The sequence below is a fragment of the Zeus faber genome (genome assembly GCF_960531495.2).
Source record: "Zeus faber genome assembly, chromosome: 5".
Taxonomy (NCBI): Eukaryota; Metazoa; Chordata; class Actinopteri; order Zeiformes; family Zeidae; genus Zeus; species Zeus faber.
Window position 1 is genome coordinate 22,448,072 of NC_137192.1, and position 14,003 is coordinate 22,462,074.

A 14,003-nucleotide genomic window follows, 5' to 3' on the forward strand; every position below is an offset into this window, starting at 1 on the left:
AGACGTAGAACAGAGGAGAAGCCAAGTTGTAAAAGGAAGACTCTCTTGGCCGGCGCCGGCGGCGAGAGAGCTCGAGTTGGCACGACAAAGACACAGGTATGTAGAGGAAGCGTTAGTGGTGGAAGTGAACCTGATGGAGATGGAGACGGAGAGTGTAAATTGAGGAGGAGGCAGAGCCGAAGAGATTCGGAGCCGGGGTGGGGGTTGTCCGGTGTCCACTTCCAGCTGGAGTGAAGCGGTGAAGCAGAAATGCCCTGATCTCTTCATCCCGTATCTCTCCCGGTCCGCGCCCCCCCCCATGCATTATTTTTGTTCCCTCACTCCCTCTGATCCCTCTCTCACTCTCTATCTCCCCACAGCCAGTGTCTGAACGCACATTCAGACACTGGCTGACTGACAAACAGAGTAAGTGCTTCTGTTAATTGTGCATTAGCTTTTTGTGCTTGATTAGATTGGCTGCGTTGGACTAGGTGGCCTCGCCGTGCTCGGCGTTTGGTGTGTCCCTGGTTTGCGTGCGCCGCTATGTTTTCGACGGCTTTGTGGTCTCTCACGGTGGAGTCTTGCTTCATCATAATTGTCGCCCTTCTGTTTGTACGAAGACAGATGACGATCAAGGCTTTAACCGTCAAAGCCGCGGCTCCTGGAACTGTCTCTTTGTGACATCAAAGGGGAGTCGGCTCTTTAGTTCCGGCTTTGGCCATAATGGTAATTAGAGCAAATGCAAACCAGTAAGATCACTACCATCTTCATCAGACGCACTCTGATGTGTTTTTGATGATTTTTCATTTTAAGCTTGTCACGTATGCTGCTGTCGCTAGAAGCTGTCAGCGTAGGGATGTTCCAATGACTGATACTTCAGTACATAGCTAATGCCAAAATTCAAAAATAATTGACAATACAACGTTTTTGCTGTTGTTTGACAGACTGCAAGAAGTTAAATGTTGCACATCAGCGACCTACACTACAACACCGAGAGAACAGCAAAGTGGCAAACTGGCCAGCTACAGTTCTGTCAAATACGAGAGTTTTTGAAAGGAAAGCAGAAAGAGTTGTGTGTTGAAGCATTTTTAAGGGATCATCGAAAATGCTCAGAAATGAGTCTGCAAACTGACTAACGGGAGGAGAATCTCCACAAACTTAAGCTGCTTTCACACATGCACTGCAACCCTGAAATTACCCGGAGGAGCTGTGTGTGTGAACGCAAATGTCCGAATCATTTGGACAGGACATTATCCGGCCTTTACCCAGCCAGCACCCCGGTACAAAGTCCAGGTAATGTCCGATTGAGCGGTAAGTGTAAACAGAGCAGATGATTGTCTGGAGAATTCACAGTGAGCCAGTGGGCGTGTCGTGTGTTGATGACATCCCTGTCATGCGACTGGCGCATGATAGAGATGTTGGATACGAGGATAAAGAAGAAGATAATATACGTTTATATTGTGGAAAACGTCCAAATACATGGAGTATCAATGCAAAATTAGTCACTACTACTGATAAGTCTGTAGCCTTGTCCACCGTCTTGGGTGCGCTGTAAAACTCTGCAGCGCCATGCATCATTGCATCACATCCTGCCTCCTGCACACTCTACCCAGGCTCCGCCCCTCGTCTTAACCAAACAGAGTATTTCCAGGTAGTGTAACACATTTGACACGGATAATGTCCAGTTGTGTGTCACATGTGTGAAAGGACAACTCCGGAAAATGTCCAGACCTGTTTATCCGGGTGTTGTCTGGATTTCGTGCGTGAAAGCAGCTTTAGTTCATTGCTCACCTGAGAACATGACAGGAGCCAGTGAGTTTCAACTCATGTTCATGTTGCCTTAACAAGCAAGCTTTAGCAAGTTTTGTAAGGTAATGCTCTTTTCCTGGAAATGCACATTACTGTTGCCTTTTGTCTGAGACAGATGACCTTGCTTTTTCACCAACTGTGTTCCATTTTAACCATAGCTCATAGTTAACTACCGTCTCTACCTTTCAGCCAAGCTGGACACTAGCTTTTGAGATACTGTGCGTATCTCAGACCACCATCTCAGTAAATTTTCACTCCTGGTTGCATATTTTTTTATTTTTCATTTTAGTAAATTCCAAAAAATTAGTATTCTTCATTAGTGGTTGGCCATCTACTTGATGGATCTTCTACGTTAATGTAGCTGTTTATATTTGTTTCCCAGACAACTTAATGCAAGTGCAAGTGCAACACTTGAAGGCTGGTATACCACGGCTTCATAGATTGTTTTTAATGGAGTGTTTGCTGAAGTACATGGGATTTTCTATAATTCAAAAGCTCCATTTTGACGTTGATCAACAAGGGCCAGGGTCTTCATCAACATTTAATTTTCACATTTTCAGTTGCATTTCATTGCATAAAGGGAAAATCTGGTCTTGTTAGTCGCACTGCAGATGAATATTTTGCCTTTACAGAAGCTGATTTTGTAAGTGCTTTTTTTGAGGTACCCAGAGGCAGACTTCATTTGTCATGATTGAGTCACTTGACATTTGACTCTCTGCAGCCCCTGTGGTTATCTCTGTCTGCAGAAGTGAAATATTGGACTTTTGTTTTGTTTTTGGTGGTTTAATTAATGTTTTGCATGCGCCGGTGGGCTACTCCTCACTTTTCTACTGGCCAGTGGTGGCTCAGTGGTTAGCACTGTTGCCTTACAGCAAGAAGGTTCTGGGTTTGAACCTCCCACGTGAAAATGTGCTCACCATGTTCACGTGGGATTCATCCAGTTGCTTCTAAAGACATACATGTCAGGGTCAGACACTCCTGCCGATGCCCCTGAGCAAGGCATCAGTCAGGATCTGGAGTTGGTCCCCTGGCCCCGCTGCTTGGCAGCTCACTGCTCCGAGATACAGCACGTAAGTTCAGTGTTGGGCTCACAACTCAAAAAATGTGATTTGTTACTCTTTTCAAAAGTAGTATTATTACTTGACTTATGTGCGCCTCTGTGTGAATGTAAGCTCTTCACCTACTGACGCTACCTGTGTCCTCTACGTGGACTAAAAGCCGATCGGCGCGGTCGGATCTTGTAATGATCCATGATCCGTCCCACGAGTCATTTCCCGAAGCGCCACGTCCCCTCCCCAACGCTCGCGCTCGCGCCCGCGTGCAGATACCGTAAAGCACCGTGACGTGAAACGTTGCCGTGAAGCAGTTCTGCCGCCGATCTGCGACGCAGCTTAGGGGCGGGAGAAACGGGTGCAGCCGTCCTACCACACCAGCCTGATGTACCGGTGTACGATATGACGATATTAGAACGTGAATGATCGTCTCCACGATCTGTCTCTACAGAGGGATCGTGAGTATCGTGCTGCAGTGCACATTCTATCAGTTGCAGTTCTACGGTTCATCCATGCGTCCATAGTTGTTTTCTCAGCCAAATCTTAAATCGCGCTATTTGCTAGTCCGTGATTTGCAAACCAGAGGGTGCCGGAACGCTGCTGATCGCCGTCTGAGAGCCAATTTCCTTTTAATTATTTTTTGTAAATGAATCCAAGACAGAATAATAGGACGATCCTGTGACGTATTTGTTAAATACGATCCAGAAGCGTCTCACTTTGGTTAATAACCTTAAGAGCCAAGCATGGTGAGACTTTGAGACCCCCAGAGCGCAAATTGAAATTGCGGAAAAAATTAATTCTATTTAAGGCGGAGCTCGCAGCTGGAGCCGGAGCTACTCTTTTTTTTTTTCATCAGATTTTAAATGCATCTAAAATAGGCAAACAGACGATTTACGAGCGACTTCAATGGTATATAACATTACAAAAATGTATTTACAGATTTTGATAGTGGGAAAGGAGACGTCAAATTAAGCCATTACGCGCCTCCTTAGAGACACACAAATAAACCAATAATAGCAAGCAGTTTTGTTTTTTTCCAGGAGGTTTTTTTTTTTTACCCTGCTATATTTTCTTAAATGGGGAAACTAATTTGTTGTACTGTACAGTAACTTGCAGAATAGTTAAAAAAAAAACATGAAAAAGAACCATGATAAGATGGTGGATCGTGATCCTGCCTCAAAAACATTTGTGATATTATATTTTTGTCATATCCCCCCCCAGCGTGATCAGATCACGTGATATATTTGTCATGACGTACAGCAGATTATACCCAGTCCGACCAAATTATTACAAAATCAGATTTCTCCCATCACGGATATGAACTCAAAATGCTGCACAACGATTACGAAAATGAATCAACAAAAGTAATGTAACAAGTGATTTTTTTGTGGGTAACTGTTATGTTACGACTGAAATTTGATTAGTAATTCGTTACACTACTCATTACTGGGAAAAGTCATATTATAACTGTAGCATGTTACTACAGTAGTAACACGTTACGGCCCAACACTGGGCAGATACAAGGATGGGTCAAATGCAGAGAACTAATTTCCTCTGGAGGGATAAATGTATACGTATAAAGTACACAACAAAGGCAGAGTATTCTGTGGACTATGAGGAGATCTACAGGGGGGAGATAAACAGAATAAATTCAATACTTGGCTCCTGCCTATGCACTGGCCCTACACAGTTTGAAACTACGTTGATGTCACGTTACCCTGCTCTGTTGTCAAAGACGACCGGGGCTGCATTGATTTACATTTAGTGCGTGGAGTGTTCAGAGCCACCGGGCTCATTGGTATTGGCAGGTAGAGCACTGTTGCAGCCACGTTGGAAGCGGAACTCGGATGAAATTCCCTCATCAGCGCTTACAACCATGGAGGCAGCTGCCGGCTCGGCTCCATTCAATTTAATGGTTTTGCAACCAATTTGGGATAAAGTCCCGGCTCAAAGTACGTTGAAAGGTAATTCAAAAGAGTAAATCTAGCCACATAAGCTGTTTTATGACACTTTTTTCAAACATGGAGTAGGTACCTTTGAGCCTCAGGTCAGGTTGTCTTCTTCTAGGGGTGTCGTGTTGAACTTCAAGGGCGTGTTTTTTGTGTTTGTTTTGTTTTGTTTCGTTTTGTTTCTCTACCGCGCATTAGTGATTCGGCTCCTTACCCTGTAAGAAATACATCTCTTATGATCTATTTAATTCTGTTTTATGTTTTGAGAACATGGCGTACATTTGTGTGGATTCGTTGAGCGTTGAAAAAATAAAATAAAAATGTAGCCATATTTATTTATTTTATAGATGATATTTATTTTATTTATTTTAATATTAGATTATCACCATGTAGCGGGACCACATGAAATTGTCTGGCGGGCCGTACGTGGCCCCCTGGCCTGTAGTTTGAGACCCCTGCTTTGGTCTCTTTGAACACAGCAGTCTTCTAACAATATTTATTTAAACAGTTACAGAATCAACTGTCGAGAGTGTGCGCACATTGCTTTCCCCTCTCCTGTAATTATTGTTAAGAGCTCTTATACGCATCTTCCAGTGCACCAAAATCACTTTTCTCTAAGTGAACATAATTGCCTCAGCAGCTTCTCTTTCTTGGAAGAAAGTTGTGTCGTTCCTTGATGGCGTTTGTCTCAGGACGGCACGTTGCCTCTGCTTTTTTTTTTTTTCCAGCGCCACGGTGTCGTGGGGACATCTTGCTCTGACAGTGATGCGGTTGCATTTGTGAGAAAAACACTCTCTGACTCAGAGCTGCTTGAACGCCTGTCTCATTGATGCCACAAGATTTGCTTTTTCTTCCATGAAGTGAGCGTATGATTGCAATACCTGACACCTCTGCTGGATGTGCCTCCATGGCACCTTTTCCCAAAAGAAAATCTATTGCAAATCGAAATGATCGTCATTAATTACAGTGGCTTTCCCATACTTTAATTAAGGCTTTAAAAGCCATGGATGTGCTAGAGAAAGAAAAACATTTGTCCCTTCATTCTACATTAGTAGGATGTGTTGATGTGAATAACATGGTAGCGCCTTGGAACAGGATTGGCTGAAAAATTATTTGTCAAAATAATTTTTTCAATTTACTTCTACTTTCTTCCCCTCCCTGCGGACAGCAAGCTATCATTCCTATCTGCTAAACTAACACACACGCACACACACACACACACACACACACACACACACACACACACACACACACACACACACACACACACACACACAAGCACACACAAGCACACACAAGCACACACAAGATCGCAAGCACGTAATCAGATGTAATTCAGAAGTGAACCCCACACCTTTGAGGGTTTGTGCGCAGCTCTGCAGCGGCAGCCTGGCTCTGTGTTTTCAGGTTGCCAGATAAGGGGCACAGGGGACACGCCCCCAGCTTGCCAATCATCCTGGCAGCATGACCCCAGCCCCTGGCTTCCATCGTGCCCGGCCTTATAATACAGCCAGTCGCCTTCCTCACAGCTCTTCATGATGAATTGGATTACGGAGATTTAAAAAAAAAAAAGCAAAAATGAAACAAAGTGCAACAAAGTGCAACTTATCGGTTACCTACAGTCACAGCTACAGTCAAATCATATATCTTCTTTGTGAACTTCGGATATATTGGCGTTGATGTCTATCCCATCCATCGGTCAGTCCATCCATCTATTCATTCATCCCTATGGACAAGCATAAATCCAGCCTCAACAAGCCATGCATTTGACGTAGCTCCTGTGTTTTAATGGATACATCCATTGCACTTTGTTACTTCATGGTGTCTTGGTAACCGACGGTCCCGTGTGTCCTGAGACTGCCTCTGTATGCCTTGTTCCCTGGGCTGGATTTATCACTGTGTGGGGAAATGTTCTTGTGGTACAGGGATATATGGAGACATGCCTCCGTAGCATGATACATCCACACCATTCATCATGATTGATGATGAATTATGGGGATATATTCATGATGGGATTGTGGTGGTGTGGATCATCTGGCTTGTCAACTGTTGCCCTGAAAGCCACCTCTAAACGTACACAGAGATGCAGGCAAACACATCGAAGACTAACAAACTGACAAACCCAATCACTGTCAGCCATCGGAGGCAGGTTGAGAGTGGCAGCTTGTCAGACCAACTTTATTTCAATGTGTCCGTGATGTCATCCTCCATCATGATCAATGTGTACCTGTCCTGTGTGTTTTGCCCTTTGATATAGATATTCCCCAGACGATAGAGATGTTTCCTGCATGCTTAAAGAGATGGCTTGCATGCATGTACCGCAATCTGGAAATGGAAGATGCTGCGATTTAATTATTTTTTGAGCACTAACCTTTGTGTCCATTAGCTGCAGTATTTGAATGGGAAGCCACCGCGCTTTTTAAAGTGGCAGTCCATGAGGTTATGCAGTACTTATCGTGCCCGTGGTGGTCCAGGATGGGGAGATTTGAATTGTGTCAAATAACCTTGGAATCAAGGACCTCAAAGAATCAAAACTTTGCACTCCTTTGAACTATTTTTGTTTTGCAGAATGTCTGCACCAGTGTGTGTGTGTGTATGTGTTTGTGTGTGTGTGTGTGTGTGCGCGTGCGTGCATGTGTTGATTTCTGTACCTAATCCCCTAATCTTAGTCTCCTTGAACAAGATAGTTAAGCATTGCAACACTCTTTGCCTGAAATTAATGTGTTTATATGTAAATATTGTACGTCAATGTAATATCCAATCAGACCAACCGCCATTGCAATTGTTTGTAAAATCATTACGTTCGACAATTTTAAAGCAATGTGAGAGATGTTGCAATGAATAGAATACAACGTCGCTGCATTGTTATGTTCCAATGTACAATGGCAGCAAACGGCTCTGCTTCACGTGGATGTGTGTTATTACACTATACTGGACTATGATAGTGGCATGGAATGACGATAGAAGACAGATAAATGACTATTCTCAATTATTTGTGTGACAAGTACTGGGAAACTATTGCGTCATGGTGGTGATTGTCTTATTTGCAACACACTTGCCCTCTGCATGGAATCTTTCAAGGACGTGTGCGTTTCTCACAGACTCGGTCTTGAGAAAGGCTGCGTGGCGTATCTGTTGTGGCCAGACACCTTTGCAGACAGGGAATGCACTTCTATCAGACAGGGCAGGGCTGGGTTAATTGAGAGGAGAACGGGGGGAATGGGTGTTGAGGGTGTGAGAGGGAAGGAGGAGGAGGAGGAGGAGGAGGAGGAGGAGGAGGGGGAGGAGGGGAAGAAAGAGGAGGATGTAAGTAAAAAGGAGATTTGTGGCATCTGTGAGTTCCGATCATCTCTGCTTTGTTTTCCTCCACCATTGTTTGCTCTCTCTCTCTCTCTCTCACTCGCTCTCTCTCGCGCTCTCTCTTCCCCCCCCCCCCTCTCTCTCTCATCGTCCTCATCCTCGTCTTCCGTGCTCCCTCTCCTCTCTCCTCCCTCCCCCTCTATGTTTTCGTGGGGTGCAGGGCGCCCGGGCGGCCTCTGTGTTTCTTCCGGCCGTAAAAATGTGCTTTCGTGAACATTTTGTGTAATTACGGAGTCGTTCCTCCACCCATGAGGGCAGAGTGATCCTCTCTGATGGGATGAGTCAACCGTTGCACTGAGTTTCCTGCGCTCCTGTACGAGAAGCCTGGCTCAAGGGTAGCCTACTATAATGCATTTTCATGTTTCATAACTACTTGCCTCTCTACTTCTCTCTCTCTCTCTCTCTCTCTCTCTCTCTCTCGCGCTTTCGCTCTCCCACTCTCTCTGACTCACAGGAAACAAGATGGAAGGATTCCTCGCATATCTGACGAAGTAGAGCCGTCCCTGCTGTGTTCCCGCCCTCCATTGTCCCCTCTGTCACTGTCCAAGGTAACACAAAAGGGAGCCCGTCTCCTCCGTCTCTTCGGGAGATGAATACCAATGTGGCCTCTCAGAGACCCCGAGCCAATTCCTAAAAACCTCCGGTACGAGGTTACCACGGGAAAATAATTTTCGAGATTACGCAAACCTAACCAGATCAGCGTTTGACAAGTCAGAGGTTGAAGGAGAGAGTAGCTTTGTTTGAGTTTTGACTTGGAAGGATCGGAAGAAACACTTTGTTTCCCTTCAGTTTGACTCTGCCTTCATCATCATTGTCTCGCGAAGGGACGGGGTCAGATCTGCACGGGCTCACCTGGTGCACGGGCTCACCTGGTGCACAGGTTCACCTCCCTTCCCTCCCCTCACCATTTTCCCATTAATGAGGACCGCCGCTGCTCCCGTCCCCCTCGTCTCGCCGCCTCTGATTCGTCCCCCCCCCTCCCGTCGCTTCCCTCTTGTCTCGTCATCTCGACTCTCCCCTCCTTCGCCGAGCGCCGTCCCCCGGTGCACAGGTGAGAGGTGTCTCTAATGGCCTCGCCGGAACCCCGGGCCGCCGGTCTGTCACGGTGCCGCCCAGACACAGCAGCCTCTGCCCTCTGTTGCCGGGCTCCCAGAACCAATATAGTCTGGCAGCAGCTGCCTTATGTCTGGCACATGCCACAGGAGGCACGTTGTTAGTACTGGTGTCACACATGCACTGGATATACAGTGCACTCCGGGATGTATAATGTGGAAACCGTACACGGGCGGGGCGCGCCTCCCGCCCCTCCTCCCTCTTCCCCGGATCCCCGGAGATTCTCATATGGGCCGCGTCGTTTGTCAGCGAAGCGAATCTAAACTCTATATAATCCTGTCGTCATGCAGGCCAGGTTGACTTCCCAAAGCCATGCTGTCACTTTACCATGTGAAACCGTAAAACAAAAAACAACAACCTGGTAATGTTGCTAGAAGAAAAAAAAAGTTTAAAAGTAGCTGTCCGCTTTATGGGTGTTGTGATGTGGTTGTAAAAGCCAAGGGCAGGACTTTATACTTTTATTGCTCCGGCAATTGTTGGCTGTTTTGGTTTAAGATTCCTTAATTTATTCACCCCGAGGATTTAACTATAATTCACATTCACAAAGGACCTGAGGGGGTTGGAGAATACCAATCCATCAGGTTTTTGTTACGCAGCTCTTTATCATAAGTGTTTCTTAAAAGGCTTTGCACGAATGTATCTGCTACTCGAAATAATTTATGCCCTCCGCCATTAAATTGTTAAACACGCATTAATTGCTTATTGCGTTGTGTTTTTTTTTATTGTTTTCTTTTTTTTTATGGCTATTGGGTTGACTGAACATCGTGCCACCAACACTCCAAAGCACTGCCCTCTGGTTCACCTGAGTTGCTACGCAGATATTTGGAGGACTGACAATCAAGTCTCACATTTTGAGGCGACCGTGCCCTCCAATATTTCCCAGTGTTGCAGGGGGATGCAGCATATTAGGTTTGCCACCTTGGCACTTTAAACATTGGTGCCTTGGTGCTGTGCTTGTTTTTCGAGGTAGCTTAATCGAAAGGAACTTTGACAGGCTGCCAGGAAAAAAAAAAAACGAAAAAAGGAAATCCGGGACCAAAAATGGTTCTCGACACGCCAGAGAATAGTTTCTTTTTTCGAATGAAGCCTCTTTAAAAAAAATCTGTTATGCAAATTTGTTTTTGTTTAGTTGTCCTTGTACGGTATCTTCTAATTTTCGTTGCATGATATACGAGCAAGTAGCCGCTTACCTCCAGACCAGATCTGCGCCATCATCCAACATCCAATAACTCCAACGAAATTAATTAGGAACCCTTTAATATCCCAAAGAACCGTATGAGGAACCACCCACCAAGTAAAATGTTTCTTTAGATGATGATTGGTGACATGCCCTAGCGCTACCTGTGGTTATAGAACCTTCAGAGGATTTAATTTGTGAACCTACTAAGTAGTAACCTAGTAAATATTTCAAATATATCAAATCAGATCAGTTCGGCCACAATTCCGGATGGTACGCATGGTGATAAACCTCACCATCCAGAAAGGCAGGCTTTGTTCGAACCTTGTCATCATTTGGAAAACAATTTGTAAAAGTCCATAGGCCGAGCCTTTTGTCCTTTCAAGTTCCAGATCCTCCCGGTGTCATTCGTACCGTACACACGATAAGGCATGGTCGTCCCAAAATTATACTGAGTAGGGTGGACACATATTAAAGTGTTGATAAATTCTTAATGATCTCATCCTGGTTTCCGAGCTATGGTAGGAGAGCGTTCCTGTTTTGTGTCCCATGTTAAGTCGGTTTGGAAGAAAGAGAGATCCAAACCCGGGAGCTCCAGACTAGAGCGCCAACAAATTGCCGTCGGCGTCATGCACCGTCTGTCTGTGACCATTCTGGGGGGTTCAGCGGCCGTAGCCATGTCACACTGGCCTGTGTACAAGATGGATGGCTCCTTCCCGCCTTTCTCCCAACGCTCTTTGGGGTTTGTTTTTTTTCCTCTTCACTCGGTCGTCCTTGAGAGGCCTTCCAGATATTATGGGAATCAGTGGCACATTCGGCTGCGGGGTTATAGTGCGGTTCATGAAGCGCCAGAGTTACAGATTCATCTCCATCTTTTGGTTTGAATTACAAAGAATTGGCTTTTAAATTGCAAGGACAGAAATGTCTGTGGGATAGGGCTTTTGATGTACTTACATGCTTACTTACTCACATGCCAGTTATACCATAATAATTCACAAACTTAGTAGCTCAATAATTTTCTTACACAGCTGGATGATTATTCAGTATTATTGGGTGATAACTCAAAATTATCATTTAATATGATAATGCAATAATAAATATAAATTCCCTGGATTTATTATGATTCACGAATATAAATCGGTGATTAGTAGATATGGCCCTTTCTAGACGTCTAGTTTTATTTGAAAATTATAGCTTTCACATGAAATACCATATTCACTCCAATACCTCTCTTTGATTCTTTATCATTGGATTTTAATTACGTTAGTTGATGTTGTGATATACAGTATATTGGAATTGGGTAAAATTCCAGATGATGATCGTGATAAGAAATATCCACTCAGCCAATCATTGCATTCTTGCCGGTGAAGGCCACCAGCGATGGACACAGTATACAGAGGAGTTATTGCATAAAAGAAACACATGCAGTGGCGTTTTCTTAAGAATTGACGGATAATTAGCATTGAAAAAAGCATAAACAGACGGAAAAAAGCATCAATATTTGTTTTTTTTTTTGTTTTTTTACAAAATGAACCTATGCAGTCCTGTGAATTTCGGTCAATATAGATTTAGTGTAAGCACTCTAGCTAGATAGGTGGATAAATTAAACGACTAAAAATGCATGAGCTGACACACGATTTGCAAAATCACGTTTTTCAATTTACTTCTACTTTCTTCTTCTTGCTTTTTTCATTTATGCATAAGCATAACACACACACACACACACACACACACACACACACACACACACACACACACAGACTGAAAGAAACCTATCAAGCAAAGTTAATCAATAGAAAAGATGTGAAGCTTCCAGCTTCCAGCATGCCCCTCGAGCATTAGAGCTGTTGGAAGCTTGACAGACCGCCCGCAGGAAATGAACCCCGAGCTCCTCACAGCCTCAAAACAACAGCGAAAACCTTCCAAGTAAGACCTGCACTCACATGCTCCCAGCTCACTATTTATTACTTCTCTAAGGGTATTTCCGCCTGACGGTGTTCCATGGTTTTAACGCTGAAGTGCAGCAGCTTCTCCCTTTTTTTTGCTGCAAATTATCATAGAAGCCTGAGATAATGTCATAACATCATGTCTATAACCATAAAGGCAGTTGTGGTGGCTAGGTTACTCACAATTTAGCTATTTCTCTGCTTGCAGCTGCAAAATGGGGCCAATTATGTTGTCTATGCAGTGTGTATATACTGTATGTATATATATAATACGGAGTTTTAAAACTATTTTCATCTTACAGTCGTGAACTGCAATCGAGTGAGCCCAACACAAAATGCTGCAACGCTCGGTCGCTTGTTCATTGAGTCGGGATTGTTAAAGAAGAAATGTTGAAAACCCTCGTTATCAGATGAGCGTGTGATATATACTGTTTATCAGTATAAGTACAAAGCTCTCAAACCTCTTCACTCCTTTAAATAGATGGATGGATGGATGGGTAGATTGATGGATGATAGATAGATAGATAGATAGATAGATAGATAGATCGATAGATAGATTTTCTTCTCACAATATCATGCCTTTATTTCTCAAATGATAGTGCAGTGCCTGCGGAGACTCGGGGTGAAAAACACCGGGTGAATGCACGCTTTCATTGGAAAGAACACATCCAAGTTAAGCTTTGGGATAAACTGACTGCTTGGATAAACAAGCTGCTAGTCTGTTGTTATTATACATGTGCCGCGTGTCTAAATTGCACCAAATTCGACACTGCATGTCCTTGTCCCGAGCAATACACCGACAAGTGTGAAGTACCGTAAATCAGATGTCGTCATATTGTACATACATACATACATACATACATACATATATCCATTAATACTGTATATACATGCATATATACATACATACATACATACATACATACATACATACATACACACATACATACATACATGCATACTATACACACATACATACTGTACATACATGCATACATACATACATACATACATACATACATACATACATACATACATACATACATACATACATACATACATGCATACTGTTCACACATACATACTGTACATAAATACATGCATACATACATACATACATACATACATACATACATACATACATACATACATACATACATACAGAGGTTCCTTCCTTTATTAGTAACCAAGGTTTTCCGAGGAACTTGAAATCACATCTATCTTCCACCAGGACCTGCACTGAGCGTGTGCTCTCTCTCTCATATCTCTGCCAGAGTGGGTGACAGCACGGGGAATTTTAACAATGCACTTTTACAACCAACTTCGTCATTCTTTGAAAAGCTTCCTTCGTCATTTGTTATTGCCAGATTGCAAAGTATATTTCCTTGTATCCCTTCCACATCTCTTCCGCCGTGCAGTGAGGAGCATATATGTTGGAGGGTTACTTTGGATGCGTCCTTGAACTGAACAAGTACTGGATTATGCATTTTTGTTAATGGAGCAGACATGGACATTCTTTTGCTTCTTTTTGAGGGAACGGAGGATTAAAGGAACATAGGGTGGAACCCGTTCAGGGTTACCAAAGATGCAGTGGGAAATGTGGGAAAGCGACCAGGTG